Raw genomic sequence first — 11246 nt, forward strand, 5'->3', positions numbered from 1 at the left:
TTGTCTTTAACCTTATCTTATGATTATGGTTTTGACAAATTCACGTGGATAAGAACACATACACCATAAAATCTAATGGTCATAAGGTTTCTCTCCGATTCATGAAAATGATGGTGACGAAACACTTCCACCAAGTAGATTTTAAGTAAGATAGCAATTGTGATCTGTGCAGTCTCAAAGTCGTTAGTGGAGCATGCGTGGTTAACCGGCACACTAACATGGACTTATGACAAATGAAAAGATCTAAACAATTGAGACTATGACTACGACATCCCTCTTCATAGTTCTTAAATTGTTTAGACACACCTGTGAGCTATCTTAGATAAGGTGTATGATATTGATAAAGTCTTATCAAAGCAATCTAGTATCAGAAATCTGAACTTTGGTAAGAAAGTCAATAAAGTATTGTTTTTCTAGAAGTCCAGCTGATGTCTGAGTACATGTCAAAGCTAGTGGGAGCATGATAATTATGATAAGTGTTGCAAGTTAGCAATGTTAATTATAGAAAACAAAAGGGTTTCAATTGGGAAAAGTTGTTTTGCTATAATTAAGGGAGAGGAAATTATACTTCACGTCAATTCTAAAAGCTTAGATTGAGGTTTTAATCATTTTAGTCAAGGATATATATGAATTTCATGTTGGAATAGCTTGACATAAGGAAATTCTATATATGGGTCCATTATTTGCGTTCTAAAATTCGATTATGATTATGGCATCCCTCTTCATAATTTGAATTATGAGAACTTGGCAAATAGAAATAGAAATATTATAGCAAAAGACTGATCTAGTATCATGTCTTTATGAATTGTGTCTCATATGCTTCGGATATAGGATCGGTTGCATGTGCTATAATATTCATCTGTTCTAAGTTTTCCAAAATGCCTAGAGAATTAAGAGGGGAAAGTAGTAGAACTGGATATGACTGATTTGATTAAGCAATTGTCGAGGACAATCTAAGGTTTACCAAAGATTGGTTGCTCAGGGACAGTTGGAAGAATAATGTTAATTGTGGAAGGACCATATTGACATATTCTGAAAAGAGGCAACTCTTGTTCAAGAGTAATAGTCAAAAGGGAATATGGAAATATTCCCATAGGTGGAAGTTATTCATTAAATCTGTGTAAGATTAGGAAACTTATTGCAAGAAGAATGTTCAAAGCACTGAATATGAGACTTCGTTTCCATGGAATTGATCTCCATTGGAATACTCTGTAGTGTCTCTTGACAAGTCTTTGTGACTTTGTGCATAATCATTACAAGAGGACCACTGCATATAAGCGGGAGACTGTTGGATTAGGTGTCTAAGTTCATAACTATTTCTGGGTTGTACTTGACCCGACCCGGCATGGTCCATTTGGGTTGCATGGCATCATGCATTTGGATAAACTAAAATGAGAGAAATAACATTTATGGTTTATTAGTATATTATAAGTTCTAGTATATTAATAATATTATTTAATTAGTATTGATCAAGAATTAATCTAGTATTAATTAAGTGATCAAAAGATGACTAATTAAATATATGGGTTGATTATGTAAATCATCCATAACTTGTATAGTGGGCTAAAGGCTCCATGGAATATCAAGTTGGGCTAAGGTCCATAGGATGCTCCATGGATGCTCCATGGGAGTTACAAACCCATGGGTCATGGAAATGAAGAGCCATGTTACATTAGGGTTTACATGGTGTAACCCTAATTGTAACACACTATATAAAGGATATGTTATCTACCAAAATCGGCTACATAAGTAGTTGCAAGAGGGCAAGCCGATTTCTAAGTGTGACATTCTCTCTCAAAGTTTATTCCAAGTGCATTTGGTGTTGTGTGAGACATTTGAGGCATCACACTTGGGGTGCTAGGCTCTCAAGGTTTTCAAGGAATCAAATCAACTACAAGGTATGTAATTTTAGCCATCTTTTATGTTAAAGTTCCTCATGTATGCTAGATAGGATTATGAACCTTGGAAAAAGTATTTTGCATGTATTTTTAGATAAACATAGATCCAAGGTTTTCTAGGGTTGCATGTACACTTAGGAGTGTTAGAATGCTCAAAACCCAGCAGAGGACCTCATATCCGAAAGTCAAGTAGCCATGAAGATAGTACCATGTAGTGTAGTGTAACACCCATAAAAAATCAAGCCAATTTAAAACTTTTTCAAACATTCAAAGGCCATTAGTTATTACAAAGTGTTTTCAAAATAGTTAAATATCAGAGTATCCCAGAAACCATAAGTCCAAAACACGAGGATGTGTACGGTCACGCCTTCGCCTTGCCAAGTCATCTGAATCACCTGAAACAATAAACTGAAACCGTAAGCACGAAGCTTAGTGAGTTACCCCCAAAATACTGATACACATACAGTCCACATAACGATATCAGCAATATCATAACATAACAAACTGAATAGAATGCAATGGGTCCACAACTTTACAGACTGGATTACCCTTGGGCCCACAGTGTGAGTCTGGATTGCCTTCCGGCCCACAGCTCACACCTAGATTGCCTCCGAGCCCACAGTACGAGTCTGGTATGCCCTACCCGGCCCTCAGCTCGTATCTGCAATGCTCCCGAGCCCACAGTACGAGTTTGGCATGCCCTACCCGACCCTCAACTCGTATCTGGAATGCTCCCGAGTCCTCAGTATGAGTCTGGCATGCCTTGCCCGACCCTCAGCTCATATCTGGAATACTCTAGGGTTTGTTGGCTACCGCACGGAGCAGTACAACCTCATCCCATCCCACATAACATGTCGACATATAACATAACTAATTCACATATAGATAATCATACAGTATCACAGGTAGTCCTATAGATCTACCAGACTAGCATATCAACTGGCATACATCACTAACTCAAACTCAATATATCAATAACTACTAGGATATCAAATCCAATGGGTCGGCCTTGGTGCCTTAGACCCCTTAGTATAGTGAGGATAACTCACCTGATACTGTTGAAGTCTCGCGGATAAAACTCCAGCTGCTGGTTGACAGATTCCCGAACTGTCAACATCAAACAATACCCAATTAATAATTGGGTTCCAAGCCTAAGGTCTAACTCACACTACAAAAGCCCAAAAGTCAAACAATGGGCCAAAGCCCAACATATGGAAAATTGGGCCCAGACCTCTACATGGTCTTTCCTTAAGGCCCATCCAATTATTCTAGTCCAATTCCCATGGCCCAATATCACATAATCATAAAGGCCCAATTATGGCCTATATATGGCCCAATTTTCCAAATTGGGCCCAAGTCTCTCACATGGGCCTTATCCTAAAGCCCATCTAATTATTTTGGTCCATTAAATTATTCTTGGATAGCCCATCAATAGTCCAATCGCCAAAGCCCAATAGGAAGGCCCCACTCAAGGCCCAAGAGAAATTAGGGTTTTCACATGAAATGACGATTAGGGTTAAGTGTTTCTTACTTAACCCATTAAGTCCAATATTGCCTTAGGTTAATTTGCCAATGATAATTATTTAATATTTCAAGTTTATTAAATAATTCTCGTGTGTGTCCCGATCAATTCCCAAAAATTAGGATCTTATACCATTAGGGTTTTCCAAACCCTAATTAGGGTTTCCTACCCAATACTAGCCCATTAGTCAATTGGTTGGGCTTTAAGGTCACTTTGGGCCTCATTGGGCCCATTAGGGTTTTATTAGGTTAGCTAGGGTTCCTTGGGCCCATTAGGGCTTAATTGGGCCCATTTTGACCAAGCATCCCCCAAACGAGTCAAACACAACAAGGCAAGCACACTGCCACCCGACACGGCGGCTGGTGGCGGCAGGAGGCGGCAGCCACCACCTCACGGTGATGGTTACAACTTTTCTTACTATTCTGATCGGTTACAATGTTACAACACCATATCCAAACACACACAAACACACACTAAGCTACACACCTAAATAATACTCTCACACACACATAGTCGCACTATGGCGGCAGGTGGTGGTAGGAGGTGCTAGCCACCACCTCACGGTGGTGGTGGTGGTGGCCCTCTTGTGTTTTTCGGCCAAGAACCACACACGCAAACAGAAGAATACACACCCACATGACACACACACACTTCTGATGCAAGATAGGCCCAGCCACCCACCTGGTGACGCGTGATGATGGCGGCAGCAGCCCTAATGGCCACAACCGTGACTAACGGTGGCAGCTAACAGCTAACAGTGACGGTTATGAGTCGGCAACAGCGACATTGAGACCCACAGTAACAGGTTCGACATGCCCTTCTCACGACAACAGCACCGATTCAACCTCACGTCTAATGATCTCCGGCAACGGCTCACAGATTCAGTCTCAACGTGAGACTCTTCGTTTTCACCGGCGACTAGAGCGTCAATGGCGTCGGACGGCGGTGTAGCGGCGGCAGCTGGGTTTGGCGGCCACAACAGCTTCTAACGGCGGTTCACGACCCATCGTTGCTCCGCGTTCCGCCGTTGGCCTCTGGTGGACTTCCCGGATGTACGTTGCATTCTCGGCAATGGTGGTGCTGCTACGATGGTGAGATATTGGTGACGGAGGCGGCTTCCATGGTGGCGACGACCAGCAGTGAAGAAGGAAGTGGCGGCTGTTAGAAGAGGGGGCATAAGGGTGGTGCGGCTGGGTGTTCTAGGGTTAGGGTTACCGGGACTATATACCCCCCCCCCCATATAACTTTCTTCCTTAATGACAAGACCGGTCCTTCCCTTCTCTTTTTCTTTCAAACTAAGTCCACAGGTTACCGATTAGACCCCGCCTTCTGAAAATCTTTCCAAATCAGGTCCAAAAATGTTACCAATCAGCCCCTCCTCTACAAAATCTTATCATCCAAGTCCAGAACTTACCATTTAGTCCCTGCTTCCATGAATCTTTACATATTTAGCCCAAATAATACCAAACACTTCTTGACTTATGAAAATCTTTACAAATTAAGTCCCAAAATTACACTTTAACCCCTGCAGATTCAATTCTTGCCATTTGGCTTCCCAAAACCAACACCCCACTAATCATTTAATTATTATATTTAAAACGGGGTGTTACATGTAGCCTATTAGAGGCATAGTATAGGGTGAACTGGAACGCGTATGTAATCGTTTCAAGAATTAATATAAACCCTGGTTTTGTTATCTGATGTGTTAGATGATTATGTGAAATTCTTGAATGGTGACTTGGAAAACTGCGAGACAATACTTGGGGCGAGTATGAGTAGGTGTGAATGGTAGTAGAGGCCTATACTACTGGAAGCACAGGACTCGCACTTGGATCAGGGAAGGTCACAAGGTTACCAAGAAACTAGTAATTGATTCCGTTTTGTTCATATCTATCGTTTCGGTAATGACTAAGAAGATGATTGTTATTCGGACCCAAGAGGTCATATCGAATCGAGTCCGACCAAGATGAGTTAGTCATGTGGTTCAGAGAACCAAGTCCGATGTAGTATCCCACTCAAACTAGAAGATTGAAGTATCGCAATCATTGTTAAAGTAAGAAGCTTGTAGCTAGAAGTACTACATGCTAGAATGTGATATTATCACATTGGAACACGAAACAAGGTATATTACGTTCAGAAACTCGACTCTAAAAGACTTGAGTCTAAGCAGTACATAATATGATGAGAGGTCATTAGAACATGACCCATCAGTCTACTATGGTAATCTTAGGAAAGAACTTATCTTAAGTTTGTTAAGAAGAAAGAGGAGTCTCCAATAAGGATCGAGATTGTGACTTGAAGGTCACGATTGAAAGTTCAACATGGGATAGGGAGCGGGTGCAAGATCGAGCACCGCCTGCAGACAAGAATTCCAAAAGTTAGATACTCATTCGAAGGAAACATAATAGTTACAATTACTACCTAGGATGAAGAGATAACGTATGGAGTCATTATACAAGCCATGTCTTATTGGTGTTTCCGAGGACGGAGTTGAAGACTTCGTAGTCTGTAGCGACGCATCTGGAGCTGGGTTGGTTTGTGTTCTAACCCAAAGGGAAAAAGTTATAGCATATGCATCGAGACAACTAAAATGGCGCGAAAAGAACTACCCCACCCATGATCTGGAGTTGTCAGTGGTAGTATCCGCTCTACAGATACGGAGGCATTATCTTTATGGCACACAGTGCAAACTTTTCACCAATCATAAGAGTCTCCAGTATCTCTTAAAACAGAAGGAATTTAATATGAGACAACGACACTGGCTAGAGTTACTCAAGGATTACGACTGTGAGATACTTTACCACCCCGGTAAAGCAAATGTTGTAATTGATGCTCTAAGTCGAAAAGAAAATATTGAAAGAAAAAGGCCAAGAGCGTTAAGAATAGAAGTTGTCTCAACGATTGTGGAAAGCATTAAGAAAGCTCAAGAAGAAGCTTCAGAGAAGAATGACCGAAAAGAAGAACGTTTAGGCAAAACGTTAGTGTTTGGTACAAACGGTCAAGGAATGAAGGCATTCCAAGATAGGATTTGGGTACCTAATATGGGAGGAGTAAAAGATTTTCTGATGGAAGAAGCTCACAAGACCATGTACTCGATTCATCCCGGCAGCACTAAAATATATAGGGATCTGGAACCCTACTACTGGTTGCCGACGATGAAGCTCGATGTTGCAGAGTATGTGGCCGAGTGTGTAACATGTGCAAGAGTTAAGACACAAAATCAGAAACCATATGGGAGTTTAGAACCTTTACCTGTCCCTATGGGTAAATGGGAGGACATCACCATGGATTTTGTCACTAAACTGCCCATGACGAAGGACGGTCATGACATGATTTGGGTGGTCATTGATCGGTTCACTAAGAGTGCACACTCCATAGCATCCAATGAAAGATGTTCTATGGATAAGCTTGCAAACGCTTACGTGAAGGAGGTAGTAAGACTTCACGGTGTTCCTTTAACTATTGTAGCAGATCGTTATAGTCGTTTCACGTCAAGGTTTTGGAGGAGTCTACAAGAGGAATTGGGTACGAATTTGTGTTTAAGTACAGTTTACCATCCGCAGACTGATGATCAGAGCGAAAGGACGATTCAAACACTGGAGGATATGCTAAGAGCGTGCACCCTGGAGTTCCAAGGTAACTAGGATGAGCACTTACCCCTAGTAGAGTTTTCCTACAACAATAGTTACCATTCAAGCATCAAGAAGGCACCTTTCCAAGCTTTGTATGGACAGAAGTGTCGTACGCCGTCATGATGGCTTGAAGCTGGAGAAAAGCAGTTTATGGACGCCAAGATAGTCCATCAGACTGCTGAGAATCTAAAAAATTGATTAGAGAAAGGGTGTTAGTAGCTCAGGATAGTCAAAAGAGCTATGCTGACAAGAAGAGACGACTGATGATATTCGAAGTAGGAGATTCGGTTTTGCTTAAAGTCTCACCATAGAAGGGACTTATAAGATTTGGGAAGAGAGTAAAGTTGAGTCCAAGGTTATTAGACCGTTCAAAGTTCTTCAGAAAATTGGGAACCAAGCTTACAAGCTCGAATTACCAGAAGGACTAGATGGTATTCATAACACCTTCCATGTGAGGAAGTTCACAGGATAAGTTCCCGACATAATTCCAATTTCATAGTTAAGGATGGATGAGAATAAGAGGCTAATCGAAGAGCCCGAGGCAATTATTAACCGTAAGACGAAGAAGTTGCGACGCAAGATGGTCGACTTAGTGCTTGTGCAATGGAAACATACGAATGGGCCGAACCTCACCTAGGAAACAGAGGGTGGCATGATGAGTCGCTATCCACATCTGGTTGCTGATGCATGATTCCGGGACGGAATCATCCTGAGGGGGAGAGAATTGTAACGCCCGTGTTTCAAGGTTAAGCATTGATGCGGTGATGTAATAATCTTGGTCAACCGTTGTAACCTATTTTAAAGTATGAAAGACGAATTACTTGAATATTATGTGAATTATGTGCTTTTATGTGATTATACACTTGTTTATAATGATATAATAAATTAAGAATGACAATAAGCGTCAAAAATAAAATGTTAGATAAGCATGATATCGATGAAGAAAGTTGTAGTGGTCGTGACAGGGATTCTGGAGATATAAAGAACGCCGAAATCCGATTTATAACGAAGACATTATGACATGTCGAAGTTTTGCGACAGAACAGGCACGACACTGTGAGACGTAAATAGTGAATTTGCGATATAGGACTTTTTAGCCTTAGCGATCTAAACGAAAGTCGTAGTGTTCGTTAAACCGAGGGCGTGTATAAAAAGAACGCCCAAATCTGACTTCGTATGAGGAAGTTATGATCTTTCTAAGATTTGGCATAGCAGTGCACATCCCGGAATTCGAATTTTAGATCGAGCGGATTTTGGCCAACGCAACCTAAATGAGAATTGAATATATCATTATTAGTATCGCAACGGTAAAAAGACAGATGAAAACGGACGTCGGATGAAGAAGTTATGAAATTTTAACAGACTTTTCCTGTCCCGGCCTGTTAAAAATATAACTTTAAAAATAAAGTCAAAATTAGCTAACGGAGTCTAAACAAAAGTTGTAGAGTACGGTCCCGCCTACGCGTGGATATAAAGAACGTCGAAAGCGAAGTTCGTAAGCTAAAGTTATGAATTTTTTAAGTCGGGATGGAAAATTGCGAGCTGGGTGCGAGGGGTACGCCCAACGTATCCTCGGACGCCAAGCGTACCGGAGTACGCCTCGCGTACGAAGACCGAACGCTCCGCGGTTTGACTTTTTCTACGGTCTGAGATAAGCCACGAAGCTCCAGTCGATGACCGACGCGTGCCCCCTTACGCCCCGCGTAGGTCCGAGGTACGCCCAGCGTACCGAGGCCTCGCACGGCTATAAAAGGGCTGCGAAGGCAGCTCATTTTTCACACCTTTCCAACTTCTTTTTCTCCCTCTACTCTCTCTCTAGCCTTCCAAAACACCCCCGAAGCCTAGGAAATCTCCCTAGCACTAGAAGAAAGCCCCGGAGCACCCGAAGGCTCCAAGAAAAAGAGTTTTTCGGTTTGGAAACTTTGCCCCCTCAGAGCCCGGTTTTCAAGCAAACCTCCCGGTTTCCTCAAAGGAAATCATATTTTTTAAAAGTGAAGCGTTGTTCAAGTTGGAATCACCACCCTAATAAGTAAGTGCATAGGTACTTTCATCTTACACATAGATATGAAGTATTTTATATAATTTACGTGTTATGTGTATATATATTATCTGTTTACTTGAGATCTGTGCTGGATGGAAGATCCAAACTTTTTCTTTTCAGATCTGAACCTTTTCTTTTCAGATTTAAACTTTCTTCTTCAGATCTAAACCGTATATGTATTTTATACTTGAGACCTATGCTGGATGAAAGATTTAAACTTTGTTTTTTAGATCTAGACATTTTTCTTTATATCTGAACCGTATATGTATTATCTTTTCTGATCTAAACTTTTTCTTCAGATCTGAACCGTATATTTATTTTCTTTTCTGATCTAAACTTTTCTTCAGATCTGAACTGTATATGTATTTTATATCTACAAATATGTTGGGTAGAACATGTGTAGATGAAATAGTTAATGTGTGATGAAAGATGAGTTGGAGGATGAGATGAAAAAGTGATATAGATCATGAGATGAGGGTGAGGGGTGAAAAATGAGAGAAACCTGTACCCAAACGTTGTCCCCGTCATCTAGCAGAGTATGGATGAGAACCATGGACTATTCTAGACGGTCCGTGGAACACTAACAGGCTCGCTACCTGTAGGTGTTGTGAACGATATGTTCACCCGGTGTACTCTAAAAACCCATTGACATGTATTGCAGGTGGACTCCCGCAAATAATAATGTCGATAAATGAGAGCTATGGACTTAGCACCCGTTGGATGAACCCTGACAACTATGGATTTAGTGTATGTTGTATAAACCCTGGCGACGATGGACTTTGTGCCTATTCCTTAGGAAAATCCTTAGGAATGAGTGATAGATGATTCTTAGGGTAGATCATTAAGGAATAAAGAAGATAATGGGGATGGGTAATTTGGTTAATTGTTTGATGATAAAACATAATAACTTTATTATTGTGGGCTGAAAACCCTATGTACTCACCAGGTTTCCCAACCTGACCCACTCAGTTTATTTGTATCACAGGTGTCGATATAAAGCTACACTACACTGAGAGATTAAAGAGATGTAGATCACTAGTGTAAATGAATGTAAGTTCTGTTTATGCTTATGTTTCTGTATTGACGTTGACATCCCAAAGTTTTAAAAAGAATAAAATACATTTTTTCGAAAATGCTTTGATAACATTTTTATCATTTTTTTTCTGATAACAAAATTCCGCAACACTTTTCTTTAAAAGTATACTCTGATTTTAAAAATGAAGCATAAACAAATCGGTTTTTTCTGGCCGTGAAAATGGGGATGTCAGAATTAGTATATTCTTATTTAGTAGATTGTACAATTATGTTTTGCTTGGACCTCATTCCTACAAAACTTACTTTTCATTTCATAATGAAGTCATAATCCAATTATAATTCATAATTATTTATATTTGTTTTGAAGTTAGCATCTTATGTAGCTTTTTACATAAAGATCTTCTTCCAAACTGATTATCTCATGAACATTCTCTTAGTTCTTCTTAAGTACTCTTAGAATATTCTTATAGTCATCCAGTGACTTAATCATGTATTCAATTTGCATCTCACGACATGTTCATAACATAATCATATACTTAGTCTTATGCATAATATGACAAAAATGATGGATTCATTTGCCAATAAAATAGAATATAAACTATTTCATCTAGCTCAAACCTATGTGCTAGGTCATTTTGAGATAGACTCAAAAATGGTGGTGGGCTTATTTTTTGTTTTTCTTTATTTTTTGTTTTTCTTTTAAATTGTAAATAACAAACAAATCAAAAAATATATCAAAAAATAAATAAAAATGGTAAAATAGTCTTTTTATGGTTGCAAGGGACGGTCCGGGTGAGAAAAAAAATATTATAGGAACGATCCGAATTAATTTTTAAAAATAAAGACTAAATGTATAATTTGACACTTAGACGAGAAACAAATCGTGTAATTTACTCTTATAACTAAATAAAGTATTCAATTACCACATAAGGATTCAATTATCAACAAATCAATTTCTATTTTAAGTAATTGTGTTCAGTATATTTTAAAAATATGTTTCATATAGTAAAAGTAATAAAATGACATTGCTCTTGCATACAAGTTTAACCTAATAATAATTAAATTATGCATACGAAAATCAAATCTCAAATCAAACAATGATACACACTAGCCAACAA

Source organism: Lactuca virosa, chromosome 8 (genome assembly GCF_052849685.1).
Source record: "Lactuca virosa cultivar CGN04683 chromosome 8, Lactuca_virosa_CGN04683_v6, whole genome shotgun sequence".
Lineage (NCBI taxonomy): Eukaryota > Viridiplantae > Streptophyta > Magnoliopsida > Asterales > Asteraceae > Lactuca > Lactuca virosa.